This window comes from Aristolochia californica, unplaced genomic scaffold (assembly GCF_029961685.1).
Source record: "Aristolochia californica isolate CCGP_79_NKW_82.1479 unplaced genomic scaffold, dmAriCali1.0.hap1 SCAF_6, whole genome shotgun sequence".
NCBI lineage: Eukaryota > Viridiplantae > Streptophyta > Magnoliopsida > Piperales > Aristolochiaceae > Aristolochia > Aristolochia californica.
In genome coordinates, this window is record NW_027182257.1 from 6,932,403 (window position 1) to 6,948,240 (window position 15,838).

Sequence of the window (15,838 nt, forward strand, 5' to 3'; positions counted from 1 at the left end):
ATGTGGTATGGTAAGAGGGTTTATGGCAAAATTCTGCCCAGGAAAGCCACTTCACCCACCGTTTAGGTGAGTCCCCCACAAAACAACGAAGATACATTTCAATCGTACGATTGACGACCTCGATTTGTCCGTCAGTCTGTGGATGATAAGCAGACGAAAATGCCAATTGGGTGTCTTGTAATTTGAATAATTCCTTCCAAAAGATACTGGTAAAAATTGTATCCCTGCCACTGATAATGGATGTGGGAATTCTATGTAATCGGACAATGTGGTCCATAAATAACTGAGCGACCTGAGCAGCAGTATATGGATGCGCCAAAGCAATGAAGTGACCATATTTTGAAAAATGATCAACCACAACGAATATCACTGATTTATCGGAGGAAGTGGGAAGGCCATCAATGAAGTCCATGGAAATGTCGGACCAGATCTGAGACGGTAGTTGCAGAGGTTGTAGTAGGCCGGCAGGACTTAAAGATTCGGCCTTGTTTTGTTGACAAACTTAGCAAGCAACTACATAATCAGCAATTGTGCTCTTCATGCCTTTCCAATAAAATTCCCGACTGATTCGGAAATATGTTTTCTGGTGACCCTCATGTGTGCCATCATGGATAGAAGATAGGATGGTGGGAAGAAGTGGGGACGTATGATGCATAAAAATCTTATTTTTGTAAAGTATAATACAATCTTGAATCGTTCAATGATGAGTTGTTGTCCCCTGCTGAATATCCTGATATAATGAAATGAGTTTCGGATATTGATGTGTTTCCTCACGAATAGAATCCAGCAAAAGTGAACATGGGTTGCTAATAGCATAAACGTGTGGGTTTGGAATGTCCCGACGTGACAAAGCATCAACCCCCAAGTTTGAACTACCTGGCTTATATTGAACAGTAAAATCGAAGCCCATGAGTTTAGTTAACCAATACTGCTGTGGTGATGTGGTGAGGAGTTGTTCAAGAAGATACTCGAGGCTTCAATGATCTGTACGAATGAGAAATGGTTGTCCCCATAGATAAGGTCGCCAATGTCGGACAACCTTAGCTAACCCAATCAGTTCCCTCTCATATGCAACTAATTTGTGGTGGTGTTGTCCCAACTGACGGCTGAAATAAGCAATGGGGTGTCCCAACTGTTGTAACACTGGCCCTATACCTCCCCCGGATGCATCACATTCCACCACAAAGTCTTCATCAAAATCTGGTAATTGTAGTACAGGCGCTGAGGCTAAGGCCTCCTTTAACAACTGAAAGGCCTGATCCACTGAAGAAGACCAGTTGAATGCATGTTTTTTGAGAAGGTTGTTGAGTGGTGCTGCTATCTGGCCATAAGATCGGATAAATTTTCTGTAATATCCCGCTATGCCCAAAAATCCCCTTAATGCTGTAAGGGAGGTGGGAAGCGGCCAATCGGTTACTTCTTGTATCTTGCTCTGATTAACTTTCACGCCCACAGCTGATATGACGTGGCCCAAATATGCCACTTTGGAGGTGCCCATAGAACATTTGGATTGATTCAAAACCAAATGATGAGAGCGAACATTTGGATTGATTCAAAACCAAATGATGAGAGCGTAGAATGATAAATACCTGCTGGAGGTGCTGGAGATGTTCACCCCAATTTTTGCTATAGACCAGAATGTCATAAAAAAATACTAACACATAGTTGCACAGAAGCGAGGAAAATACCTCATTCATGAAGGCCTGAAAGGTAGAGGGTGCATTGGAGAGACCGAAGGGCATGACGAGGAACTCGAAATGACCATGGTGCGTGCGGAACGCAGTCTTCTCCACATCTGCCGTGTGAACTCTAATTTGATGATAACCTGATTTCAAATCTAACTTGGTAAAAATCGTAGCACCATGTAACTCATCCAGCAACTCGTCCACCTCTGGAATGGGGAACTTGTCCTTAATTGTCTTCAAATTGAGTTTCCTATAGTCGACACAAAACCTCCATGATTTATCCTTTTTGCGTACCATTAAAATAGGTAAGGAGAAGGGAGACTGACTAGGCTAGATCACTCCCTGAGCGAGCAAATTCATGCACTGTCTTTCTATTGCATCTTTCTATATATGTGGGTAATGATAAGGGCGCACAACTACTGGATCGGTTCCCAACTTTAAACGAATGCGGTGATCACAGTGACGCACTGGTGGTAGACCCATAGGGTCATTAAATAAATCCGCAAATGTTGTAAGTAAAGGAGCTAACTGACAATCACCAGTGTTCTAAAGTTGTAAAGTGTGAAGTGCGTTAGGTACCTGTGCCACAATACCCTGTAATGTAACCTAGCCTTGTGGTGTTGTAAATGTCATAGTCTGAGCCTAAAAGTCCCACAATATAGGCCCTAATAAATGAAGTCATTTGACCCCGAGCACCAAATCAAATCCGGCCAAAGGAATGACCAGTAACTCCGCCTGAAATGAATGTCCCTCAATGGTAAAAGGTGTGTTTGCACATAACCCCACACTGGCAATTTTAGCCCCATTAGCCACTAAAACCGAGAGACCCCTTTGTTGTTGAATTTCCAATCCCAATTGTTTCACTGCAGGCTCACTGATAAAATTATGTGTGCTGCCAGAATCAACTAAAGCAAGTAACATGAGGTGGAGTACTTTGGCCCTTACCTGCATGGTATTAGAACTATGCAGGCCCTGCATGGCATTGAGGGAGAGTTCTGGTTCTTGTTGTTCCTCTTCAACAAATTCATTTTCAGAAATCTCTTATGAACCCTCTTCCCAGAATTCAATACTAAATAAACGTTTACAGGTATGTCCTGGAAGGAATTATTCATCACAATTAAAACATAGGCCCTTGGCCTTTCTAACTTCCATTTCCTATTTAGTCAAAAACTTACGTGGAAGAATGTGGGGAGGCACACTTGTAGATTGGTCTGCTCAGTTAGGGGCAGAGGAGCCAAAACGTGGGCCAGGTGTTGTACCCTGTATTCTGTTGTTCCAAAATGATTTTCGACCTAAGGATTCTTTTAGAACTCTTTGTTGTGTTCCACAGCTCTGGCATAATTCATGGCTGAGTCCAAATATGTCGGACCAAGTAATTCCACTTCCAATCCCACCGCCTGAGTCAATCCAACATTAAAAATCTGAACATGTAGGTGAGGAGGAACAAATTCACTGGCTCGGGCCAACCTTTCTTGGAACATTTTTTGGTAAAATTCTAAGGTGCCCGTCTGTTTATAGTTAATCAATTCACCCACTGGGTTGCTACTAGCTAGAGGTCCAAACCTCATCTGGTAAGCATTTTTAAAGTGTAGCCAATCCTGAGTGGAATGGACATTTCGGTAGTGATGGAACCACATGAGCGCTTCATCGAGCAAGTGGTAGGCGGCCAGTGTAACCTTGTCCATATCCACCGTTTCTTGATGATAAAAAAATTGTTCACATTTCGTGAACCACAGTAAAGGATCTTTAGAGCCATCATATGTAGGAAAGTTGAGTTTAAAGTACCTGGGAACCGTAGTTGGTCCTTGTGCATGATTAGCCATGGGAACAGGTTGTTGGCGCAGTGGTGGGGGTGGTGGTGGCGTGAAGTGTGGGTGATGCACTAGCTGGGGTTGAAAGGTGGTGGCTGGTGGTGGCATTGGCGATTGAATTGCAGCAAGTTGGCAGATGACTGTCTGGAGAGAGGATTCCAGCGTGTGCAATGTATTGTGGACGTTAGTAATTTCAGTACCTTGAAGAGTGGATCGTTGTTGAAGTTCTGAAAGCACTTGACTTATATCCTCTGGAGAAGAGGAGTCGCCGAGGGTGGACCTGTCTGATACCACGTTGTTAGGATCCTCACGAGCCATGGATCTTGTCACCCTCCTCTCTTCTCTTCTTTCCATTGCTTGCTTGACGTTGAGGTATATTGATGGTGTGCTGAAGAAGAATTTCAGAAAGGGAATTTCGGAAAGGAATTGGGGGAAAAACTGGAGAGAGCTTGAAGGAGCGCTCGACCTGGTTAGCTAAATTACTCTAGGCTAAAGTAGACTCAATTGCTACCTTTCATTAAGCTAGTCGTCCCCTTAAATAGGGTTGAGGACGCCAACTACAATTCAGACCCCTTGGGTCAATGGTTCAAACCAAATAAATTCTAAACCAACCCAAACCAAAATCAATTACATGGAAATTAAAAATCACATTAATTAATTCCTACGCCTGCTGGTAATTCGTGATGCTATAGAGTCCATAACAGAATATTGTGCCTCCTGGAGATGAGTGCGCACCTCAGTGAGGAAGGTGTCTCTTTTTCTTAATGCTTGGTCCAAAGTGGCAACTTTAGAGGCCCCTGGTTCATATGATAAAAGGTTGGGCGGTTCTCTACCATATACCACCTTCAATGGGGTTGTGCCGAGTGCGATGTGGTAGGAGGTGTTGTAATAGAATTCAGCCCAGGCGAGCCACTTAACCCACCTTTTAGGTGAGTCTCCCACGAAACAGCGAAGATTCATTTCAATCATTCTGTTGACAACCTCTGTCTGACCATCAGTCTGAGGATGGTAGGCTGAAGAGAAGGCTAACGTTGTGCCCTGCATCTTGAAGAGTTCTTTCCAGAAGGTACTTGTAAAGATTGTATCCCTATCACTGGTAATGGAATTAGGCATCCCATGTAAGCGGACAATATTATCCATAAAGAGATGAGCAACCTGAGCGGCAGTGTAAGGATGCGCCAGATGGATGAAGTACCCATACTTTGAGAAACGATCCACCACTACAAAGATAACGGATTTGCATGATGAAAAGGGAAGTCCATCTATGAAGTCCATAGAAATATCAGACCAGACCTGTCACAATAGCTTAAGTGGTTGGAGCAACCCAGCTGGACATAATGTTTCAGCTTTATTCCGTTGACAAGTCTGAAAAGCCGCCACATAATCGGCTATACTGCGCTTCATGCCCCTCCAATAAAATTCCCGACTGATCCAGAAATATGTTTTTTGTCGGTCCTCATGTGTACTGTCATGGAAGGAGGCTAAAATGTTGTGAATTAGAGGAGATGTGTGGTGTAGAAAATTTTTGTCTATGTAAAGGACCAGATTGTCCTTAACCGTCCAATGGTTTGCCGCTTTTCCCTACTGGATGTCATGACATAAAGCTATAATTTTCGGGTACTGTTGTGCCTCTTCCCATATAGAATCCAACAAGAGAGCTCTGGGCTGACTGATGGCATGTAATTGCGGCTCTGGAATGTCCCGGCGAGATAAAGCATCAGCCCCTACATTCAAACTCCCCTGTTTATACTCTACAGTAAAGTCAAACCCCATAAGTTTACTTAACCAATGCTGCTGTGGTGAGGTAGTGAGGCGCTGCTCAAGCAGATACTTGAGGCTACAAAGATCAGTGCTAATAAAAAATGAACGTCCCCAGAGAAAAGGGTGCCAATGTTGTATAGCATTCGCTAATCCAATCAATTCCCTCTCATAAGCTGCTAACTTGCGGTGGTGTTGTCCAAGTGGGTGGCTAAAATAAGCAATCGGGTGACACTGTTGGTGTAACACTACACCAATACTGCCCCCCGAAGCATCACATTCCACTACAAAGGACTCATCAAAGTCGGGCAGCTACAAAACTGGGGCGGATGATAAGGCCTCTTTCAACTGCTGAAAAAGAATGAGCCACTGTCTCTGACCAGGTTAAGGTATTTTTCTTGAGGAGGTTGTTGAGCGGAGCTGCAATCTGGCCATAGCTACAAATAAATTTTCTATAATACCCACCTAAGCCCAAAAATCCCCTTAAGGCTGTAATGGACGTAGGAGGAGGCCAATCTGTGACCGCCTATATCTTACTCTGGTCTACTTTCACCCCCATTGCTGAAATATCATGGCCCAAGTATGCCACTTCTAACATTCCCATAGAACATTTGGACCGATTTAAAACCAAATGATGTGAACGGATAAGAGAAAATACTTGGTGAAGGTGTTGAAGATGCTCTTCCCAATTGTTACTATAGACCAAAATATCGTAAAAAAATACCAATACGTATTTCCTCAAGAGAGAGGAAAATACCTCATTCATGAGGGCCTGGAAAGTAGAAGGCGCATTTGAGAGACCAAATGGCATTATGAGGAACTCGAAATGGCCGTGATGCATGTGGAATGATGTTTTCTCCACATCTGATGGGTGAACTCGGATTTGATGATAGCCAGATTTCAAATCAAGTTTAGTAAAAATAGTAGCTCCATGTAGCTCATCTAGCAACTCGTCCACCACTGGGATGGGAAATTTATCTTTAATAGTATGGGCATTGAGTTGTCGGTAATCCACACAAAACCTGCATGACTTATCATGCTTGCGGACCAATAATACCGGTGAGGAAAAAGGAGACCTGCTGGGCTGAATAATACCCTGGGCTAGCATCTTCTGGCACTGCCTTTCTATCTCATCCTTCTGCAAGTGGGGGTAACGATAAGGATGCACCACTATAGGCTCAGTGCTCGTTTTCAAACGAATACGGTGATCACAGTGCCTAATTGGCGGTAAAGCAGTAGGGTCTTGAAAGATATCCTCAAATTCTGTAAGTAAGTGAGATAACTTACAGTTGGTCGTGGACTGGACCTGAAGAACCTATAGTGCGTAGGGCACTGGTGCTTGTGTGCCATGCAATATAATCTGACGTTGGTCCTCTGTAAAAGACATGGTTAGAGCTTGAAAATCCCATAGTATTGGCCCCAATAGTTGTAGCCATTTAATTCCTAGTACCAAATCGAATCCTGACAGTGGAATCACCAGGAAATCTGCAATAAATGCATGTCCCTCAATATCAAAGTGTGTGGCTGGAGATATGCCCACACTAGTAATTTTAGCCCCATTGTCTACAGATACAGAAAGGCCAGTCTGTTGCTGGACTACTAACCCAAGTTGTTCTGCCACCGGCTGACTGATGAAATTATGTGTACTGCCAGAGTCAACTAAAGTCAGTAACTGTAGATGATGTTACTGGGTTTTAACCTACATTGTGCAAGAACTGCATAGACCAGTCATGGCATGAAGGGAAATTTCTGGACCTTCTTGGTCTGTTTTCCCAATCTCCTCCTCGGGTAGTATGTCGCCACCATCCTCCCACAGACATATACTGAATAATCTTTTGCAGTGGTGACCAATGACATATTGTTCATCACAGTTAAAACAGAGACCTTTGGCCTTTCTCTAATCCATTTCCTGTCTGTTGAGTTTTTTGAAGTAAGGAGCAGGTGGAGCGGCATTAGAGATGTCTGGGCGTGGGGCTGCACTGTCTCTAGAACGTGGAAGTCCATAATAAGGGGTTGGCGCTGAGGCATTGTGCCTTCCTGGCCAAGCTAGTTTCTGACTAGTGACTCCTTTAGAACACGCTGTTTGTGCTCAATTGACCTGGCTAAATTCATAGTGTGGTCCAAACCTGTAGGACCATGTAATTCAACTTCCAGTCTTAGAGCTTCAGTCAAACCCGCAGTAAAAATATGAACATACTGTGTGTGACTGACAAACTGGTTTGCTAGAGCTAACCTTTCCTGGGAGGTCTTTTGTTACACCTCTAGTGATCTAGTTTGTTTGTAATTGAATAATTCACCCAATGGATTACTAGTAGCTGGAGGATCAAATCTCATCATGCAAGACTGCCTAAAGGTTGCCCAATCCTGAACCAATTGGTCATTTCAGAATTGGTTGTACCATAGAAGCACTACATCGAGCATGTGGTAGGCGGCCAAATAAACTTTCTCATCCGTAGGTGTTTTTTTATGATAAAAGAACTGATCACACTTGGCTAACCAAATCAAAGGGTCCTTAGACCCATCATACGTAGGAAAGTCAAGTTTTTAATACTTGGGAATAGTATTTGGTCCTTGAATAGCAGGCCCCAGATGGGGATGGTGTTGACGCATTGGTGGTTGTGGGGGAGGTGGTGGGTGGAATTGATGGTGGTCAGCCGGTGGAGAGTAGGCAGGCGGTGGTTGTGCTCGTGTAACATTGTCCTCTTGTCGTCGGAGGAGAGCTTGGAATGCCGTATCCATTGATTTTATGGCTTCACGCAAGTCAGTGGTTGTCTGACGCACCTCTTCCAGGGATTGAGCCTGAAGGTCTGTCCTATGCCTATTATCTTCCAATAATTGCCTCAAATCCTCAGGGGAAGAGGAATCCCCAAGGGTGGACCTGTCTGATACCAAGATGTTAGGTTCTTCCCTTGCCATGGATCGAGTCACCCTTCTTTCCTCTCTTCCCTCCATAGATGCTCTTGACGCTGGAAGAGAATATTTGTTTCTGGAACGTGGAATGATGGAAATCAAAGAGACCGAGGGAGCTTTGAAGGAAGCTCAACCTGGACATCAGAGGGAGAATCCGACCTAGACCTCTGAGGGAGAATTTGACCTGTTTAATCTAATTTTCTCAATACTTGCTTTCTCCTTCCCTGGATGTCCCCCTAAATAGGGTTGAGGACAGAATTACAAAGGTGACCCATAGGTCAAGTGGTTCACGCCACATTACAACTAAACCAACCCAAAGTAAACCAAACCAATTGAAATTACATGAAAAGTAAATTGACATAATTTAATTCCTATGCCTATGGAGTCCATAACAGACGTTCTCATAAAAAATATCAGTATAGTCAGCCCACAGATTTTAGAAGCCTGAAAACTATTCTTCAATGGAACGGCTTCCTTGCGTAAAATTTGCCATTTCATATTCGACTTGAAACCGTCGGACCATGCTGTTTTGATGATAAACTTTGTGGAGGTAATTCCACATATCCGTTGCAGTTTTATAGGGCCTCAGATTAAGGACTTGATGAGGCTCAATGGATCCAAATATCCAAGTCATGACTCTAACATCCATGGTGGTCCATTTTGACAACGCTTCAGCCTCGCAAGGTTCTGGATCACACCCATCAATATGACCCCATAAATATTTTCCCATGACAAATAACCGAAACTAAAATGCCCAGGCATTGTAGTTCTTACCCGTGAACCCAATAGGAGAGAAATCTAACTTGTCTGTTGACATGATAAGAGCGAAAGTTTGCTGAGATTTTCAGAAATACCACCCCGTTAAAAATTCCAGATTTACTCCTACGGCTGCCAACAAAATTCCATATCTACCCCCACAATTTCAAAGATTCCATATCTGCCCCCTCACTTTTAGAAATTCCATATCTGTCCCCACGCTTTCAGAAATTCCAGATCTGCCCCCACACTTTCTGAAATTCCAGATATGCCCCTACACTTTCTAAAAATTTCAGAAACCACCTTATGCAAATAATCTCATCTCATACACCTTGCGTAAATAATGTCAGCCGAGCTCGGAGAGAAATACCCACCTGTTCGTTCACCTTCCCGGTGAGAATCCGTCGCCTCACTCCTCTGAGCTCGGACAGAGATTTCCGACCACTCCTCTGAGCTCGGATAGAGGTTTCCGACCACCCCCGAGAGCTCTAACCGAACTCTGAGTCGTCAGACAGCAGCTCATCGGACAGAAGTTCTTCGAATAGAAACTCTTCAGACGGAGATAGCTTGACCACTACACTGAACCACTAAGCTTCGATACCATGACAAATGAGGTCTACAACGACGAACCAAGGCTGACGGATCAGCCAAGACCCGAGTTCACACTCTGGTTTTCCCGGGGATGAAACACATCGGACGGAGGCTGATGGCACAGCCCAACAGAGAGCTCTCAGCTCTTATGACGGTGGACGGAACCACCACGATCTCCAGGGACTGACGGCACAGTCCAGACGGAGAGCTTCACGCTCTCTGGTTTCTAGGCGAGGGAGATGAAGAGGCTTTGGGAATGAATCTCGTGCCTTCCTTTCCTTCTTTTTCTATTTAAACTAAGAACTTAGGAGGATTATTATAGAACGGCCCATGGGCCCAATACAATGTCACCCAGCCCATTAAGCCCTATCTAATTACCCTATGTACATAACACAAATTATACAACAAGTATTAACATAAATTCTATCTAATATACATTCCAAGATATCGTACCAAAATCGTCATGCGACATCGCAGTTTTCAAAGGTCCCCAAGCCGTACATGTGAACCCATGCGGCTCCATGGCTGCTTCAGGAGGGTAGAGCACAACTCCATTTTGTTTTCTACCTCGGAGCGTAGCCGAATATTACTAAGTATCTAGCTTAGATCCTTTTAGGCACTATTTTGATACTATTCCATAAACTATTACTATTACGAGTGAACAATAACAATGAACAGTAAAAAATGAACAGTAACAATGAACAATAACAACATTTACTGTAGAGATTCATAGTTACAAACATGTGGAAATTTAATATTGTTCAAAAAATAAAAACGATTAGCCAGCCAAAGTTTATCCTATTAGACTCCATTAAAGAGGACCATCAGGCTAATCCAGCCCTCCAGGAGCTGTCACAGAGGATTCCTGCAGGAACAATGGACTCCAAGTGGGCTATCCTAGACAACATTATAATGTATGACAATCGCATCTATTTACAGCACTCCTCTGCTTAGATTGCAGTAATTTTATCCACCTATCATGATAGCACTCATGAGGGCGTTCAAAAGATGTTGCATTGGATCAAGGCCGATTTTTACTGGCAGGGTATGAAGTCTGCAATTGCTGAGTATGTAGCATTGTGTCATGTATGTTAATGCAACAAGGCCGAACATTTATCACCAGCTGGCGTACTTCAACCACTCGACCTTCCCACACAAGTTTGGGCTGATCTTTCCATGGATTTCATTGATGGACTTCCCAAAACTTCTGGCAAATCCATCCTATTGCTGGTAGTTAACAGATTTTCTAAGTATTCTCACTTTATTCCATTGGCTCATCCGTATATGGCTTCAAGAGTCGCTCAAGTTTTTTTAGAAAATATTATTCATTTCCATGGCATTCTAGAGTCCATAGTGAGAGATCTTTTAGAAAATATTGTTTACTTGCACGGCATTCTGGAGTCCATAGTGAGCGATCGTGATGCATTCCTTATCAACCACTTTTGGAGAGAGCTTTTCCGATTATGCAGTACCAAACTCAACTTTTTATATTTTTATCATACGCAAGCTGATGGGCAGACTGAGGTTGTTAACTACACAGTGGAAATGTACTTACGATGCTTTGTGGGCAACCGACCTCAACGGTGGATAGAATGGCTTCCATGGGCAGAATATTGCTACAATACGTCTTTCTATACAAATTTTTAAGCTACCCCTTTCAAGGTCCTCTACGGCAGGGATCCTTCAAGGTTGCTTTCATATATGACCGTCTCCACCGATGTTGATGCTCTTGACCAGGCACTGCTGGACCGTGATCAGGTACACCAAGATGCTATCCAATGTCTCAAAAAAGCTCAAGCTCGAATGAAAGAATACTATGATAGGTGGCACCGAGATGTTACATACAAACCAGGTGACTATGTGTGGCTCTGACTCCAACCCTACCGTTAACAGTCTATTGTTGGCCCCCGCCACAAGCTATCACCCAAATTTTTTTGGCCCTTCTCGGTTCTCCAACGCATTGGCCAGGTGGCTTACCAACTTCAGCTTCCCCCAGACTCTCAACTGCACAATGTCTTTCATGTGTCACTCCTCAAACCCTTCAAGGGTACAATACCACCTCCACCTCTGTTCTTACCTCCAGTTGAAAGAGGGGCGAACAGGTGGGAGGTTCTCATCCGGTGGATTGAAACAGATGAAGCATCCGTAACATGGGAAGATGTGGAGACATTCCGCCAGGCCTATCCTGCGTTCAAGCTTGAGGACAAGCTCTTTATCCTAGGAGGGAGTGATATTATGAACTCAATAGTGGGCCGAGTCATTCAGAGGCGTCGTGGCCGAGTCATTTAGTATTAAGTTTTCTTTCAATTTTATTTTACTGCACTTTTATTTCAGTTTAAGATTAAATATGCCATAGGAGCACTATTTTAATTTTTAACTTGAACTCGTATTGGCGCCAGCCTTATTTAGGAGGGAAAGTGGAATAGGAAGAGTCAAGCCTGATTTTAGCCTAAATAGGGTTTGGAGTTCTCCTCAATGAGCTCCAGGATTTGGAGTTCTCTTCAACGAGATCTAGGATTTGGAGTTCTCCTCAACGAACTCTAATTCTTTCATTTTCTCCTTTTCTCTTTTCCATTTACCAAAATCAAGCCTAGCACAGCAGTGCTGCTGCACTCATGCACTGATTTCTAGGTTAAACCTTCCAACGCAAGCCTAGCACAATAATGCTGAATTCGTCCACTCAGCTCTGGACTCATCTTCCCAAAGTCGTTTTACAAGATCCATGACCAGGGACCATAACAGAGGTTCGAGCAATAGAAAGTTTCAGCTTTCAATACATTTTACGCTATCAAAAATGAAACGTTATATGGATATTATATATCAAAAGATAGATCTAAAAGTATATTTTCTTACCTATTATACCAATTCTCAATCTGAGGTTTCTAGATGGAGATATCAATATCGAAAGAGACAATGCTCATGCCGACAAAAAAAAAAAAAAAAGTACTAAGTTCAGCCAAATTACAGAGTTTGAAATCTATCAGATTCTTTCTATCAAAATAAGTATATTTTATGAAGAAAAAGTATATTTTAATGAAAGATATTGAAGTCTAGTTTTAGAAGGAGAAAATTTTATGTCAATCTGATATATTTGTAAGGATATATTCACATTGGAATCGAGAACCGTGGAGCTATAAAATGAAGAAAATAAAGAGGTCATGACATATTCAAGAAAAAACTTTTTATGTTAAATTAGGTACCAAATTAAAGATCTTTTAGTTTAGTTTCTTAGCCCTTTTTTAATGTTTTTCTCTGTTTTTATGCCTCATTTTTTTTTCTTTTTGTCTTCAGTGATTGGTCTCCTTCTTGTTGCTTCTTGTTGCTTTCATATATGTTAAACCTTTTCTTTGACCTTCTATTTTTTTTTTCCTTTGGAATAAGTTGTTAAAAAGATCAATCGGAATAAGTGTGTTTCAGACTATGACCATTTTTACACAGTTGCTTTTTTTTAGGTTGCATGCTTCACACCGGTGCATGAGGTACAATACTCTAGTTTGTCCTTGATTGTTGTTTTGAAATAATTTGTAGTGTTCTATGGTATGGTCTCAAAGAAGAGAAGGAAAGGCATTGCTCGGACTTTATCTAGAAGATATCGATCGTATCTTCTATTCATCGCCTTTGAATCCTATTGTCAACAATATCTATTGTAACTTCTGACAATCGTATTTGAATCCTATTGTCCATTTCTCTCTATAGAGGTTTCAAAAGCATATGGTCTAACATCAAGATTTTCTATACACTCATCTTGATTAACGAGTGAGGTGTTGTAGCTTTGCTAAATAGTTTATTGAAGAATTATTAAAGGTTATGTAATGGCATAGCTTATAATTACTAAGTATTTTTAGAGTTTTTATTCTTTATCATGTATAAGGGAATTCTAATCCCTTGTGTATCAACCCTAACATGCATTGGAGAGGGCTCATGATACACACAAGCTCCTCATGAGGAAAACCTAATCTCCTCCTCTTATAGCTTTTCTCTTCTTCTCTTCCTCTCCTTCATCCTTCCCTTCAACCCTAAGTTCCTTTGAGCATGAAATTTTAGAATCTAACAAATAGTAATTGGTGCTCTCTATAAGAGTAAAGGCTACAGGAGAAGGCATAGAAAGAGAAGATAATAGTGGGGGGGGGGGGGGGGGGGGGGGGGGAGGGTGGTGTGGAGTGAGGGTGGTTAGTGAAGAATTTAATTCATCTTAAATGAATTGATTCAATTTCAACTCATCCTTGGGTGTTAGTGTAGATAAGTTCAAGTGTACTGGAAAATAGATTCCAGTGTTAGTGCCCCCAAATGAAAAGTATGATATAAACAAGAGAATGAGTAACCTTTTATAATATACTTAAATATAGCATATACCTAAAAAAATAATTAACCAAAATAAACATGGTTACTACACTTATAAGTGATTTAACTTGTAGTATTAAAATATATTAATATCCTAATTAACGAAAAACTATATTATATTACTTAATGATTATAGTTTATTATAAATTAATACAATAATTACGAGTAACTAGAATAAATTATTAAAAATAAGTAAATAAAATTAAAAAATAACATAAGCGAATATACTAAATAAATAAATTATTTTTTAATTACATAAGATTTTTTTTAACATTAAAACCACTAATTTAATAAAATAAAATAAAATTAATAAAATAAATAAATGTATATATTTATCAATAACATAATATATATTTTTATGTATTATTAATTAATAATATATTGTCACAAAATTTAAAACCATTGGTTTAATTAATTATAGCAATGAGATAATTAAATCAAAAGAATTTATCAAATATTTATTTTTAAAATATTTTAATTATGACTATTAAATCACTAATTTAATATAGTAATTATAAAATGAATATATTAAATAAATAAAAATAATTATTTTATAAATAAAAAATATAAATTATTATTCTTATTACGATGGTTTAATTTTTCCTTAACTTAGGAAAAATTAAATCATTGTCTTCCTCATGGCGCATGTCGTCTTCCTCTGTGGCGGAAGATTACGGCAACGGAGGCGGTGCTCCGATGGTACACCAAGAGGGAGAAGAGAGGGAGGCTGAGAGAGAAGAGAAGTCGGGAGGCCGAGAGGCTCTACGACAGAGGCTTGGCCTCCTGTGCTCAGCAACGGAGATCAAGAGGGAGAGGAGGCCGAGAGGGAGGAAGGCCCAAGGGGGGAGGGGGAGGAGCATTGTGCGCGTCCTGCGCGCTTCAATCGTTTGATTCGCAAAACAGGTCGAAATCCAAATTACCCATTTTTTGCCTGAACGAATGAATTGACGTGATTTACTTGAAGTGTAATTCATTATACACTAATTCCTTAATCTAATGAACTAAATAATGCGGGAGAGAAGATAGGAAAGTTGCCATGGAATAATTAAATGATAAGAGAAAGAAAGTAAGAGGCTGAAGCACCATCTATGAGCAATGTTTTTGGAAGTGTTGGGTTTACTCCTTTATCTTTTTGTGTTTAGATAAAAATTCTCAATCAATTGGTAGCCAAAATCTGTTTCACCTCACATTTGTAAAAGTGATAGATGCTATCTTTACAAACATATTTTTCTTTTTCTTTTTCTTGGGCATTGCATGGGTTATCGAACCCAATCTTGATTGAAAGAATCAAATGTAATAAAATGATGGCCTGATTAACCAACTATATTTAGATTTATTACCAAATAGCTTATATAAGCTTGCAAGTAATTAGATTATACTTTGACCTTTCATGCATACCATAATTATGTTTCACCCAAGCAATATATAAGGGGGAGGCTGAGAGGGAGAAGGGAGAAGCGAGAGGAGGAAGAGAGAAGGGAGAAGGAGGCCAAGAGGGAGGAAAAAACTTTCGGAGGAAGAAGAGTCGAGAAAAGAAGGAGACCGGGAGAGGGAAGAGTGCGGGAGAGAGACTGAAAAAAAAAAATTCGACAATGGTTCAAGACGTCCCGCCCACTTCATCTAGATGATTCGCAATAAACTGCGGAATCCAGATTCTCGAAATTAAACCGTGGAGATGATTTGTGGTTTCATCGGATTCATCAATATGAATCAGGCGCTGATGCTCCACTAATGACGTCAGGAGATGAACTGAGTAATGCGGCTAAAGTTCATCTCCTACGTCAAGCTGACTAACCCCCCCTCCCCCCCCCCCCCCCCCCCTAAGGAAGACATGTTTCCCATTTAATGGATTTCCTCAAAAAACTCAAGAGGGGTTGAGGCGAATACAGGGCTTACTTTAAAAGCATGACCCAACCGATGTTTAAAAAGTGTATATTTTATTTTAAAAATATAGATTTTGTCTTATTTTTAATTAGAGTATAAAAG